Below are 15135 nucleotides of genomic sequence, written 5' to 3' on the forward strand. Positions count from 1 at the left end.
TCCCCTGATTGACAGGTCCAAAGTTCACAAAGAGTTGTGACGTCTTCCGAAAACACTTCGTGCGGTCGATGTAGAACTTCAGCGCTCTAGCCACATCCAGCGAGTGCAAAGTCCTCTCAGCCGGCGACGAAGGCGACGGGAAGAACACAGGCAACACCAAGGGTTCGTTGAGATGGAAGTCCGACGGTACCTTGGGCATGAAGGAGGGGTGCGTCCTGAGCACTACCCTCGTGTCGTGAAAAGTCAAGTACCGGGCCTTGCATGAAAGGGCCTGGATCTCTCCCACCCGTCGTGCGGAGGTGATGGCCACAAGAAACGCTGCTTTCCACGACAGAAACTTCAACGGGGCCGAGTGCAGAGGCTCGAACGGAGGTCCCATGAGCTTGGTCAGCACCACGTTGAGCTCCCACGCCGGGGCCGGAGCCTTCACCGGCGGGAACGATCTGAACAGTCCCTTCATGAACTCTTTCACCAGACGATGAGACCACAAGGACGTCCGGCCCGTGGTTCTGGTGTATCGGGAGATCGCAGCAAGATGAATCTTGATGGACGCGTGTGCCAGTCCAGCTTTGGCCAGCGTCAGCAGGTACGGCAGTACCTGGGGAGCCGTAATCCGTAGAGGGTTAATCTTCTGTGCGTGGCACCAGACAGAGAACCTCTTCCATTTGTGTCCGTAGCATTTAAGAGTCGAGGACGCCCTGGCCTTTGCAAGAACCTCTCTGCAGTCGGCCGGTATGTCGTATCCTCCAAACTCTAGCGCTGCAGGAGCCAGGCCTGCAAGTTCAGCGATTTCGGGTCGTGGTGGAGGATGGCGCCTCCTTCCCTGGAGAGAAGGTCCGCGTCCACCGGCAGCTTGATTGGCGGGGACGCTGACAAGTCCAGAAGGTCCGGGAACCATATCTGCCTCGGCCACGCAGGTGCGACGAGGATCATCCTGCACCGTGACCTCTTGAGCTGGTTGACGAGCCGGATTAGCAGTGGCAAAGGAGGGAACGCGTAGAGGAACAGGCCCTCCCAGGGGAACGAGAAGGCATCGCCCATGCTCCTCGCCTGGGGAAACCTGCTGGCGAACCTCCGGCACTTGGAGTTCGTCGCCGTCGCGAACAGGTCGATCTGGGGTGTGCCCCACCGTCGGAAGAGGCGATCCACTAGATCCTGCCGTAGTTCCCACTCGTGGCACGAGCGCAGCTCCCTGCTGAGTGAGTCGGCGATGGTGTTTTTTATCCCTGCCAGATGAAACGGCACCAGAAACATCCTTTGGGCGACGGCCCAATGCCACAGGTCCTGCGCCTCCTTGGACAGCGCTGGGGACCTGGTTCCGCCCTGTTTCCTGATGTAAAACATGGTGGTGGTGTTGTCGGTGAAGATCCTCACCACCTTGCCCTTGAGGGACGGAAGGACCCGAGGGCCCAGAACACTGCACGGAGCTCCAGGACGTTGATATGGAGGGACTTCTCCGTCGGGAGCCAAAGGCCTCTCGCGTGCAGATTTTCGGTGTGCGCTCCCCACCCTTCCAGGGAGGCATCGGTGGTCACTGTCTCCTGGTGATCTGGGGTCTGGAAGTCCATTCCCACCGTCAGATGCGTGCGGTTGCCCCACCACCGGACCGCTCGGCGGAAACTCTCGTCGAGTGTGATCCTCTTCTCGAAGCTGCCCGTCGTTTGGATCCAGCGCGCGTCCAGGAACTCCTGCAACGGGCGCATCCGGAGCCTGCACATGGGAATGAGGTAGATGCAGGAAGACATCATTCCGAGGAGGGACTTGATGGACCTCACCTTGGCCGCGTCGGAAACCAACATCCGCTGTACCTTGCCCAGGATGGACCTGGTCCTTTCCTCCGACGGGGAGGCCAGAAGAGACACTGTGTCGAGCTTCGCTCCCAGAAACAGTGCGTTTTGCGTGGGTACCAGGTGAGACTTGGCGTAGTTCACGGAGAATCCCAGGTCCGTGAGAAGTCGGACGGTCCTTGCCGTGTGATCCAGGGCGAGCTCCCTCGACTTGGCTCGGATGAGCCAGTCGTCCAGGTAGGGGTAGACGTGGATCCCCTCGCGGCGCAGCTGCGCCGCCACCGGTGCGAGGCACTTGGTGAATACCCTGGGGGCCGACCGTAGTCCGAAGGGGAGGGCTTTGAACTGGTAGTGACGCCCTTGGACCACAAACCTGAGGAATTTTCGGTGCCCCTTTAGGATGGGAATATGGAAGTAGGCATCCTCCAAATCCAACGACGACAGGAAGTCTCCTTCCTCCAGCTGACCCAGGACGTGCTGGAGGGTGACCATCCGGAACTTTTGCGCCTTGATGAACTTGTTCAGACGTCGCAGGTCCAGGATGGGGCGCCATCCCCCCGTCTTCTTCTTCACGAGGAAGTATCTCGAGTAAACTCCGGAGCCCCGAAGTCTCTTTGGGACGAGTTCGATGGCGCCCTTCCTCAGCATCGCCTTTACCTCCAGGAGAAGTTGAGGGACGTGAAGTTCTTTCCTGGCCACTGGGGGGACGCGCGGACACCTTCTTTGAAATTCGAGCGCGTGGCCCCGGGCCAAGGCGTCCAGCACCCAATGGTCGGTGGAGATGGACTCCCACACGCTGACGAATCTCGCCAGCCGGCCTCCCACCGGGGTGCTTCGGTGGGGGCCCGACCCCACGGTCGGTTCAATCCTGCTTCGACGAGTCTTTGCCGCCTTGACCTCCTTGGCGACGACGGCGGGGTCCGCCAGACTTGCCTCGTCCTCTGTAGGCCTCCTGAGCCGACGAGCGGGCCGCTTGACGGTAGGTGGAGAAACCGCCGCCTGAACTTTTGGAGGCGCCCTTGCCTCCTCTGCTCCGAAAGGGCGTCCGTCGTTGTTGCAGAACTCCAAGGGCGCGGGCCGTCTCGGTGTCCGCTTTAATGGCCTGAAGGTAATCGTCTACTGTTTTCCCAAACAGGTTGTTCCCATCGAAGGGCATGTCCAGGACTCTGGTCTGAACGTCTTGACGGAAGTCCGTAGCCTTGAGCCATCCACGCCGCCTAAGGCAAACGCCGTTGCCCAACTGGCGGAACCCGGTGTCGGCGATGTCCGTCGCAACGGTAATGGCGTGGTCCGAAGCCACCTCACCTTCCTGCAGGATCTCCAGGGCCTCTGCCCTCTTGTCGTCCGGCAAGAAGTCCAGTAGGGGAGCCAGTTTGTACCAGAGCTCCCTGTCGTAGCGGGCCACGATAGCCAAGGCGTTGGCCGCTTTAATCATCGTCGCCGCAGACGAGATGACTCTGCGTCCCATAGCGTCCAATTTCTTTCCCTCGCCGTCCGGTGGGGAAGTCGATGTGGAGGCCGCACCCCCCCCCCCGCTTTTTTCCTGGCCGCCGCGGAGACGAAGGAGTCCGGGGTAGGCTGCGCCCGGAGGCACAGGGGGGCCGTGTCCGGGACCCGGTACTTCTTCTCGTACCGGTCCCTTCTAGCTGGCGTCGTGGAAGGATTCTTGAGGAGGGTGAGGCCCTCATCCCAAATGTCGTCCAATAGAGGCACTGAGAGGACCGTCTTCCTCTTGGCCGCTGATAAAGGAAACCTTCCTTCTTCTCCTCAGGGCAGAGTTGGAAAAGCTCGGATGCCCTGGTGATCATGGAGTGGAACGATCCAATCTCGTCGGGCGGAGAAGCCCTGGTGGGAGGCGACGACGGTACATCCTCGTCGTATACCTCGTCGTCCGTACCCGTCGCTGCCGTGTCAGTCCCCGTATCATCCCCTCGGGTGGACGGGGAGGAGGGCTGGAAGGGGCGCGACGGCTGAAAAGGAGGCGGAGGGTGGATCCTTCTTTTCTTGGTAGGGGGAACACCAGAAGGTCCCGGTTCTGGGTCCCCCGACGGGAGAGGTTCCGTCGGCAACGGTAGTCTCGTCCTTATCTCTGAGCATAAGGACTGTATATCCAACAAAATGGCCGCCGAGCTGTCTCGCGGCGCTGGCAGAGGGGAATCCGACGGGCGATAGGGGCCCCGTCGGTACCCTCGATGATGTCGTCGTCGCCTGCGTCGGGATCCATCCCGACGGGCCGGTCTTCTTCCACGCCGAGGCCGTGGCTTAAGACTTCGACCAGCTCCTCCTCCGAGGTTGAGGCCGAATCTACGACGACGCCCTGCCCCCCCTTTTTCTTCCCCACGGGGGATTTCACGGGGGCCCTATCGATGGGCACAAAAGAGGACTCCCTCCGAGGTGGCAGGGAGACTCTGAGCCCCGAGGTCGCCACCACTGGTGTAGCCCCCACAGGCTGAGCCAGGGCCGCCGCGACAGTTTCGATAGAGGGCTTGGCCGGATGGATTAAGGCCTTCACCACCTTAGGTGCGCTCACCGCCTTATCCTTGAGGGGGGGGGACACTGCCTCGCTCCCCCTCCGATGGGGCCTTCGAGCTCGACCGGGGCCTCTCCAGGAGCTTTGCCGGGTGCTCGGCCTTCCTCTTACCCGACCCAGAGCGTTGGCTCGTGGTTGATGGTGCCGGGGAGGGTGCGCCCTGCCTGGCGCCCGTAGAGCCCGACCGTTCGGCGCTCCCGGTGCCAGCGGACTCGCGGTGCTTTGCCTTGTGTTGGACCCCCGTCGTCGGGGCGTCCTCAAAGGTCTTAGAAGACCGCTCGGATTTCTTCTTCTTCTTCTTCTCGCCCGACGGGCTCTTCCCTTCCAGCCAGTTGGCGAGACGTTGATGGCGGTCCTTCATGGTCCGCTGCGACATGTTGCCGCAAAACGCACAGTCCTTCTCCACGTGCGTCTTGTCCTCATGTAGGCAGTAGAGACAAAAGGAGTGTTCGTCCTCCTTAAAGACGTTCTGCAGCTGGCATCCAGGGCAGACCCTGAACAGCTTTCCGGGCGTCGAGCATCCCTTCTCCTGGGCCATGTCCGGGCCTGAGAAACTTCTGGAGTCCTCCAAGAAGCGTAGCTCGACGAAATCTTCACCCTTGAGGGGCGCAGACGAATCCGACACGGGTCCCCGTTGATCGGATGGAGAGTCGGTGGAGCTTGAGGCTCTTTTGACCGAAAAAAACGAAGTTTTTGAGAAAAAACGTGAAAAATAGCACTAACGCTCGAGAGCAATAGCACGAGGATCCCAACACATGAACGTGCGGTAAAAATCTGAAGATGGCTGCCAGAGGCGGTGCTTAGGTAGAGGGCAGTCATTGGCTGTGGTCAGTATGACGCAGAGACCAGTGATTGGATATTACTACGAAAGACAGATCAGAAACGAAACTGATACTGGTTTTTTCTTTACCGAGGATTCCCAGCCTGACGACGGGGAATATTCATGAGCATGTGAATCCATGCCAGACCCCATGCTGGAGAATGACTGCCTATACCATTCTTGGAGAGTTACATTGTTACTTGCCATTTGCTAGCAGTGTTCCGTCTAACCTTTCCTTCCCCTTAAACTGAATTGTGCAAAGGTGATGCATACAAGTTTTTACTGACCTTAACTGAAGTCACTCTGTGTGCTGGATGTGAAAAGTATATTAAAAGTTACGCACCTGCATTATTGTTCCTTTTCAAATCTTATTCAATTTTTTTATTGAATGCAATTAGTAGTGGTTACATTTTAGAATTGCTTGTGTATATATAAACAGTTATTTTGATATAACTTTAAGTGAGTGCTTCCTTGGATCTGTGTATTGTTGGTTGCTTTGTAGTGCTCTACAGCTCACATTCCTCTCTAAGATAAGCCTGTGCTCTGCCACTTGGCTTGTACAGGCCTATATCAGAAGAAGAGGCCCTAAAACCAAGAGAAGTATGACGTTTAACCCCAGTTGGACTTTAGAAAAACATACCAAACAGCGCCCCATGGTCTCACTGGGCAAGGACAATTGCCCAGACAGATGTTTTGTTCGGTAGCAGTGTACTTTTAAACAATGGCTGCACAATATGTAGCCATTTTGACCCAAATAAAGCCCTTTCCCTTCCTGGAGACAGAAAAATGAACACGTTACTTACCTCAAACTGTTCTCCAGCACGGGTCTGGCATGGATTCACATGCTCATGAATATTCCCTCTCATCAGGCTGGGAATCCTCGGTAAAAGAAAACAGTTTTAGTTTCTAAACTGTTTTTCTCCTATAAACCAATCACTGAGCTCTAGGTCATGCTGCCCCAGCCAATAACTGCCCTCTACCTAAGCCCCACCTCTGGCAGCCATCTTCACATTTGGTAGCACGTAAAGTGGCAGTAGGACCAAGAGAAGAGCCGCAGAGGGGCAGGCGGGAGGGTTCACATGTGAATCCATGCCAGACCCATGCTAGAGAACAACAGTTACATATAAGTAACTTGTTCCTTCTCTAGCATGGGTTCTGGCATGGATACACATGCTCATGAATAAAGAATATACAGCAGTACATAAATGCACAACCACAGGAGGTGGCAAGGGTCAACAGAAGCAATCTCTTACCTCCTCACCAGGCTCACCTTCAAGCGAAAAGGTTGCGCAGCACTGCTTGGCCGACTCTGGACTCCTCCCTGAAATCCTAGTTGACGCAGTAGAATTTCATGAAACTGTATCGACCTCCACGTAGCAGCCTTGCAAATGTCCAGCAGGGGCACACCAGACAGGAACGCTGTAGTAGCAGCGATCGCTCTGGTAGAATGGGCTCTCGGACAGCCAGGCAACTGTCGGTTTGCCAACTGGTGACAGTGAGTGATACAACCAGAGAGCCACCTGGAAAGGGAAGCCTTGGACAGGACCTTCCCATAGTTCACAGGAACAAAGTTTACAAAAAGTTGAGCGGTTGCCCGGAAACTCTTTGCGCGGGCCATCAGCGGTCTGGCCACATCCAGCGAGTGCAAAGTCCTTTCAGCCAGCGACGAAGGCATCAGAAAAAACATAGGTAAAACCAAGGGCTTGTTGAGATGAAATTCCAACGGAACCTTGGGCATGAAGGAGGGATGCGTCCTTGTCTTGGGGAAAGTCAAGTAAGGCTGCTTGCAGGACAGGGCCTGGACCTCATCTACACTTCTTGCAGAGGTGATGGCCACGAGAAAATCTGTCTTCCACGACAGAAATTTTAGCAGAGCTGAATGCATAGGTTCGAATGGAGCCCCCATGAGACTAGTAAGCACCACGTTGAGTTCCCACGCCGCGGCCAGAGCCTTCACCGGTGGGAACAAACTGAACATCCTTTGATGAATTCTTTGACTAGACGGTGTGACCACAGTGAAGACCTTCCCAGAGACCTGGTGTAGTGGGAGATAGCCTTCAGATGTACCTTGGGAGGCATGGGCCAGTCCGATTTAGCCAATGACAGTAAATACTGAAGTACTTGAGGGGCCGTGTCCCTGAGAGGGTTAATCTTCTGCGACCGACACCAAGTCGCAAAGCGCTTCCATTTGTGACCGTAGCATTTCAATGTAAACACCCTGGCCTTGGCAAGTACCTCCTTGCAGTCCGCCGGAAGATCATACCCACCGAACTCTAATGCTGCAGGAGCCAGACCTTCAGGTTCAGAAAACCCGGGTCGTGGTGAAGAATTGTGCCTCCTTCCCTGGCGAGAAGATCCACGACCACTGGCAGCTTGACTGGAAGGGATGCTGACCTGATGAGAAGGTCCGGGTACCAGATCTGCCTCGGCCATGCTGGTGCGACTAGGATCATCCTGCACCGGTACCGCCCAAATTGAAAGATGACTCAAAGTAGCAGCGGCAACGCATACAGAGACAGGCCTACCGAAGGGAATGAGAATGCGTCCCCCATGCTCCCTGGCTGGGGGAATCTGCTAGTGAACCTCTGGCACTTGGTGTTCATCGCTGTCGCAAACAGATTGATCTGGGGATTGCCCCATTTGAGGAAAAGGTTGTCCACTTGATCCTGCCGAAGCTCCTACTTGTGGCAAGAGCGCAGCTCCCTGCTGAGTGAGTGGGCAACAGTGTTCTTCACCGCTGCTATGTGAAACGGAATGAGGACCATCCCCATGATGAATGCCCAGTGCCACAATTCCTGCGCCTCCTTGGAGAGCGCTGGGGATCGGGTGCCCCCCCCGTTTCCGGATGTAAAACATCATGGTGGTATTGTCCGTGAAGACCCTCACCACTTTGCCCTTGAGGGACGGCAGAAATTACCTGAGGGCCCAAAACACTGCCCGTAGTTCCAGTATGTTGATGTGTAGCATCTTCTCCCCCAGCACCCACAGGCCTCTTGCATGAAGACATCCAGTGTGGGCTCCCCATCCTTCCAGGGAAGAGTCTTGTGACAGTCTCTTGGTACGAGGGGCTCTGGAAATCCATGCCTCCGGTGATATTGGAGCACATGCCCCACCATCTTATCTTCGAGCGGGATTCTGTCCTGGAAGCCTCTGGACGCAACCTGAAGAGCTGAATCAGGTATATGTACAACAGCATCATGCAGAGTAGAGACTTGATGGTTCTTACCGTGCTGACCTTCAGTGCCAACAGCCGTTGCACTTGCCCAAGATGCCCGATATCCTTTCCTCTGACGTAGACGCCAAGCATGACACTGTATTGAGCCTGGACCCCAGGACAGCGCATAGTGCAATGGAGTCTAGCAGGACTTTGCATAATTCACATAGAACCCCTGATCCGTCAGCAGCCCGACGGTCCTTGCTGTGTGGTCGACGGCGATGTCCTTTGACATGGCCCGGATGAGCCATGTGTCCAGGTAAGGGTACACGTGAATCCCTTGCGGTTGCAGTTGTAGATGGGCCAGCGCCAAGCACTTGGTGAAGACTCTGGGCGCTGACTTCAGTCCGAAGGGAAGAGCCTTGAACTGGTAATGCTTCCCCTGAACGACGGAGCGCAGAAACTTTCGATGCCCATTGTGTATGGGGACGTGGAAACATGCGTCCGCTAGATCCAACGACGACAGAAAGTTCCCCCTCCTCCAGCTGGCCGAGCACGTGCTGCAGCGTGACCATCCTGAACCTCTGGGACTATGTACTTGTGTCGTCGTAGGTCGAGAACGGGGCTGGAGACCCAGTCTTCTTTCTTATGAGAAAGCATCTTGAGTAGACTCAGGAGTCCCGAAGTCTCAGTGGAACCAGCTCTATCGTCCCTTTTCGTAACATGGCCCGAATCTCCAGCAGCAGCTGAGGGATGTGATTTTGCTTCCGGGCCACCAGTGGTATTCGCAGACACTTTCGTTGAAATTCTAAGGTGTGTCCGTGGGCGAAAGCATCCAGCACCCATCGATAGATGGAGATGGTCTCCCACACGCTGACAAAGTTTGCCAGCCGGCATCCCACTCAGGTGCATGGGTGGGGGCCCGACATCCTGGCCACAGGTTGTCGGACTGCATTGGGGCCCTTGACGACGACGGCCACCACCGAAGGCATTGGAGTGACCCCAGTTAGCTTCCTGGGTCCAAGAACAGGAGGGTTGGCGGTAAGAGGATGAGCCCCCGCCAAAACCTTTCGAAGACCTGCTGGACTTCCCTCCTAAGGAACGAAAGGACAGCCGGTGTTGCTGCAAGGTGCCCAAAGCACGGGCTGTGTCGGTCTTGATGGCCTGGAGGGAATTCATCAACAGCCTTCCCGAACAGGTTGTCTCAGTCGAACGGCATGTCCAGGACTCTCGTCTGGACCTCCTGCCTGAAGTTTGTGGCCTTGAGCCAGCCACAACGGCAAAGGCAAATGCTGTTGCCCATCTGGGCGAAACCAGTCTCTGCAATGTCCAGTGCCACCGTGATGGCGTGGTCAGACGCCACCTCATCTTCCTGGAGGATCTCCAAAGCCTCAACATGCTTGTCATCGGGGAGGAAATCCAGGAGCGGAGCCATCTTGTATCAAAGCTCCTGGTCGTATCTTGCAGTGTTGGCCGCTTTCACTGTCGTTGCCGAGTAGATCACCTTTCTACCAATGGAATCCAATTTCTTCCCCTGGTGTCCGGGGGTACAGATGAAGATGATGATGATTAACTTGATGAGTTCCTCTGGCAGCCGCAGAGTCCAGCGACGGTTGCGACCGCAGGCACTTGAGCGCAGACTCTGGCACCTGGTACTTTTTATCAAGCCGGCCCCTCTTCGCTGGAGTGGAAGCAGGGTTCCTCAGCAACGCCAGCCCCTCATCCCAGACGTCGTCCAGGAGCGGTACCAACATGATAGTCTTCCTCTTTGACTCCCGGCGTTGGTACAGGAAGTCCTTCTCTGCGGTGAGCTGAAAAAGCTCTGACACCTGGGCAATCATGGAATGAAAAGATCACAGCTCGCCCGGTGGAGAGACTCAGTGCCGGCGGTGCAGGGTCTCCCAGTCCTGCGTCATCATCCGCATCCGTCATGTCCATCCCCGCCGTGGGGGAGGGCAGCGACGGTTGGCATGGAGGAGTAGGGCGTCTCCTCCTTCTCCAGTGGCTACCCCGGTGCCAACTGGGTCACCAGTGGCGCTGCTGGTGGAGCCGTCGACAATCTCCTCTGAATCTTCGCCACCAGAGTATGGAGTGTCGAGAAGATGTCCTGTGACAAATCCCTAGGGGGCAACTGGGGAACAGGGTCACTAGGCGCAGCGTCCATTTCATCATAGTTGCTCCCAGTGCCCATGTTGTCGCCCTCGTTGACGGCATCGATGTCGCCGGCGGGCATCTCTTAGATATTTCCATCGTCGTCGTCACCACTGTTGATGGTGTGGACAGAAAGAACCTCATCCTCCTCGGATGAAGACATGTCCTTGTCATGGAGTTCTTCATCCCCCCCCTTACTTCGGGTCCTGAGGGGTTGGTCTCGTGCTGTGGTCCAGCATCCTCTTTTCTGTGGTCTTTTCGATCGGCTTGAACGAACACTCTCCTGGCCGGGAGAGACACTCTGGCTTCCGCCGGGGCACCCTTGACAGGATCTGCCACTTTTGCCTTCGAAAGGGAGGCCACCACCAACTCGACCAGGGAGGCCATCTTGACCCTCTCCTTCATGGGCAGCCCGGGCCCCTTGTCCTACTTGGCCTTCTCCTTCAAGGGCGGTTCGGACACCTTACCCTGTTTGGCCTTATCCGGTATTTCCTGCAGCTTTCCTGGGGCAGCTGACTTCCGCTTGGATGAAGAGCTGGAGATCGAGGCGGATGGAGATGACGAACGCGCTCCAGCTATCGCAGGACCCCGACGGAAGTAGACTTGCAGTGCTTGGCCTTGTGTTGGGGCCCCAAGGATGGAGCGCCCTCAAAGGTCGTAGAAGCCCACTCAGATTGGCTGGATCCGGAAGAGGCATGCCCCTGAGAATCACCTGGTGTAGAGGCCTTGGCCTTGAGCCACGCCACCAACCAGATGGGTTCATCCTTCATCGTGCGCTTGCTGAAGCCACGGCAGATCTCAATCTTCTTTATGCACCGGGTGTGGAAAATATAGGCACTGGGAATGCTTGTCATCCAAAAAAACATTCTGCAACCCGCAGCTGGTGCACAGCTTGAAGAGGGAAGCTCTGTCCTTTTCCGACATGATCCAGCGCTGTATAGGCCTGAAGACTTCTGGAAGCTTCCAAGAAGAGCACTCAACAATTTCTGCCCTTGAGGGACGATGAAAGATGCCGAAAAATGGGTCCCCGTTAATCAGAAGGATAAACTATGGAGCACCAGGGCTCGATTGACCGAAAAATAGAATTCTCTAGTACAAAAGGCAAAACACGCAGAAAAGCTCGGAGAGCAAAACGCGAGGACTCCCAACACTTGAACATGCGGTAAAAATCTGAAGATGGCTGCCAGAGGAGGGGCTTAGGTAGAGGGCAGTCATTGGCTGGGGGCAGTATGACCCAGAGCTCAGTGATTGGTTTCTAGGAGAAAGACAGTTTAGAAACAAAACTGAAACTATTCCCAGCCTGACGACGATGTAAATCCGTGCCGGACCCCATGCTGGAGAATTGAGTCTTCTAGTTTAAAGTACAGCAGTCAATTTACATTATTTTGTTGACATTAGAGATCAGGAATGACCATGCATGCGGTAACCAAGGGACTTGAGGATGTGTGCCTGAGGGGTGGATGTCTTGGACTTCCAGGGAGTCTACATGCGAGTTTCCGTGCACAGATGCACAAAATTGTTTGTAAGTGGCAATCGGAGAGGGAATGGTCAGGCACCAAATGTTTGAATGGTGCACAGGCACATGACTGGAGGATGGGGTCACCCTTTGCAAGAGTTTACACATACAAGCTGTCCCTCTGAACTATTTAGTTAAGAAGCATATAACAGCGTTTGACAAAGTTACGTCCCACTCTCCTTGTGGCTAGAAGGAACCCTGTACACCACTCCTACATACAGTGGAACCAAATGAATCGCCACCTAAGTGAAAGATGTGTGCCCCGATGACCTCCAGAACTCGTTTGTTTTATCTGACCCCAAAGTCTGAGCACTGCTCCCTTCCAAAGCGACGACGTGACTACTGCTTGTCTTTATTCGACAATTAAAATGTGCAATAGGACCCCAGTACTGTCATCCTGGTTTGGAGGTCTTCATAGGAATTTAGTTCCAATTGAACTGTGTAGTAGGACTCTAGTTCCATACTCCTTATGAGGAGGTCTTCAGTGGCAAGCAACAATAAAAAATAAAAAAAATCTTATTGCAGCCTACGACATTGGCTGGGGTCAATATTGCTTTTTGTTAATCAGAGGCCAAGGAGAAGCTCAGTCTTCTTCCCACCTTCCATCTGTGGGTCCCACTATCATTATTGCAGGTCTGTAATCGACTGTCGGGGCTGTGGTCTTTGTTGGCTCACCTTGCCCATCTGGTGCATACCTGTAATATCTCTGGCTGTCACTCAAGGATATAACTATGCAGGCTCTGCAACCAGAGAAGGAGCAGCGTCCCCTCTTCAGCTTATCTTCTCAGAGGTCCATAGGCTCTTCCCAAAGGCTGCAGGATTGTCATGCGAGGACGATGCTCATCCATCCAACAACCACAACCTCTCCAGGAGTTGTGCCCATGACTCGCTTCTACATGCACTCTGCATTCCGTTGTAGCCAGGATTCACCTCTGTAGTTCATGCTGCTCTGAGCAGATTTCGCCTGCTGTAACTAACAATAAGGGGTACCGTGCCCGATCTTTCTTCGCACCAAAAAAGAATATGCAAGACCAGAGGCTGCATGGCGAGAGCCCGTCCTAAATTGGAGTGCTTGACGAGTGCAGTTAGGCTCCTGCAGCCTTTTTACTTTGTGGTGTATATGAATTACCAGATGTATGGCGAATGAGACTTTCTATTTGAAGACTGTTCCAGCGTCTGGTGGAAACCTTGCTCTGGTTTGATCTATATTCCAGATATTTTTCTATTTTTGGGGCTCGTTAAACACAACAAACGAGCTCACGGACCTTGGCCCCACCCACTTTACGCCCAAAAGTATTTCAATAGTCATAAGCGTGCATCAAGGAGTGCTCGACGAGTGCAGTTAGAGTTGGACAGTGGCTGTTTTCCAGTGTCTTCTCTTAAACACTGGTATTGTTGAAACTTATATGTACTACGTTTGGGTTGTGTACAAAATCATTTGTAAAATGAATCGAGGCAAACGCGGCTAGACACAATGTAACTGATAGCAGAGGAAAGTAAAAGGACTTATGCTTATACCTTGAAAACAGCTATGCCAATTAATCTGCAATCACTATAAATAATAGATCCATCTGCTAATTCTTTGTTTTTAATGGAGAAAACGGGTCTCCCTCTGGGATGCTCTCACCTAACCCATAAGGAGAGAGCGAAATCTTCATCAGATATTAGGAGTTACTGTGTTAAGCTGCGGATGACGGAATGGGGAGGTTGTGAAGGGGCGGCGGGTGGACTTCTGGGGTTAGACCAGCTAAACAATTACTTGCCGCCCCCATGTCGGAGCTCTAGATTCATCTCTCGGAGATCCCAGACTCTGCTATGCTGGCTGAGCAACAGAGGACGGGTGGTAAAAATAACGAGGAGCCACCCGTGAGGGACTTAGAGAATGAGCACTTAACAGTGGCAATGGTGCATAGGCAGAAAAGTCCCTCAATGGAACAGCTGGGAGGCTACACCGATCCTAGTGTCTCCAGAGTGGTAGCCGGGGGATGGATGGGGGGGAGACAGAGGGGGGGGGAGACAGAGGGGGGGGGGGAGGGGGAGGGGGAGGGGGAGGGAGAGAGGGAGAGTGGGCGAGCGGAAAGTGATTCAAGTAAGTTTCTTTTGGGGGGGAGGGGCAAGGTGGTGCAGGAGACCCCAACCACCTCCTGTTTTTTGCCAGTTCGAATGAATTTATCAGTCTCATATACTTTGCCCGGATTCCCTGAACTCCTCCCTTAACTCTTACTTCCCCCTCTCCTGCTTATATTAATCTGAATTGAGGTATTGGATATCTTCTCCAAGGAAAGGAGGGCCCCTAAGAAAATAAAAACTAAAATCAAAGAGCTTGTTCTAGCTCAACCTATTTTGGCTCAAGGAAATCCAACTACCCCACCTAAAGAACTTGGTCAACTGAAGAGTGAGGAGAAAATAAAACGCATCCAAGGGTAAAAATAAAATTAAAAGGAAATACAAACTGATTAAGACGTTAATACCTGAAACTACCACCTTGGGGGAACAGGGTCAGGAGGAAGAAGCAATTGACGAGCTCTTGGATGAAATGGACTGGACTTACTAGAAATATCTTTTCACTCAGATACAAATGACTCTTTACAAGAAATTGTAGTTTGGATGATTCTGAGAAGATAATTCCTCCTTTATGGTTCAATCCCTGTTGCCAAAGAGGAAATAGACGAGTAGTACCCTACAACTCCAGTGGGAAGGGTCCGAGTGAGGACAGACCTGATGGGAGTACTAGAACCCACCAGAGAGACTACGGGTGCTCACACGGTTAAAAGACTAATCCAAGGTAGGGTCAATAAGACAGAGCATTCGATGAAGCTAGAAGATGGAAAGCCACTCACCCCTCACCGCCCCGGACTGGTTCTCAAATTCAAAATGATGCGCCCCCCCCCCCCAGTTCGCCTAGGGCAAAAGAACAAGTTACTTCTTACCTGGTAACATTCTTTCGATGTGATGTTCCTCCGATGTATTCCTTATCTTGATAGCTCATCTCCAGCTTGCTGGCCTCAATTTTTTTTTTCAGTAGAGGGCGCTGCGTGACGTTGTCCCTCGAGTCGATGTCCCTCGACAGCCTCCGTATCGGCGCCGACGTCATGCGTATAAATAGACTCGTGCAGCGTCCGTTGCTCAGTTCCGTTTTGACATAAACAGTTGTTTTACATGAATTGGTTAGTAACC

At 54.0% G+C, this 15135-nt stretch overlaps 1 protein-coding gene across 2 annotated transcripts in view; it reads right to left on the bottom strand.

Annotated features, from left to right (window-relative positions):
* Positions 1 to 15135, bottom strand: part of POLDIP3 (DNA polymerase delta interacting protein 3) — a 388271-nt gene that overhangs the window by 25816 nt on the left and 347320 nt on the right. The window lies entirely within an intron of this gene.

Source organism: Ambystoma mexicanum, chromosome 3p, assembly GCF_040938575.1.
Source record: "Ambystoma mexicanum isolate Mex_15411 chromosome 3p, UKY_AmexF1_1, whole genome shotgun sequence".
NCBI classification, from domain to species: Eukaryota; Metazoa; Chordata; class Amphibia; order Caudata; family Ambystomatidae; genus Ambystoma; species Ambystoma mexicanum.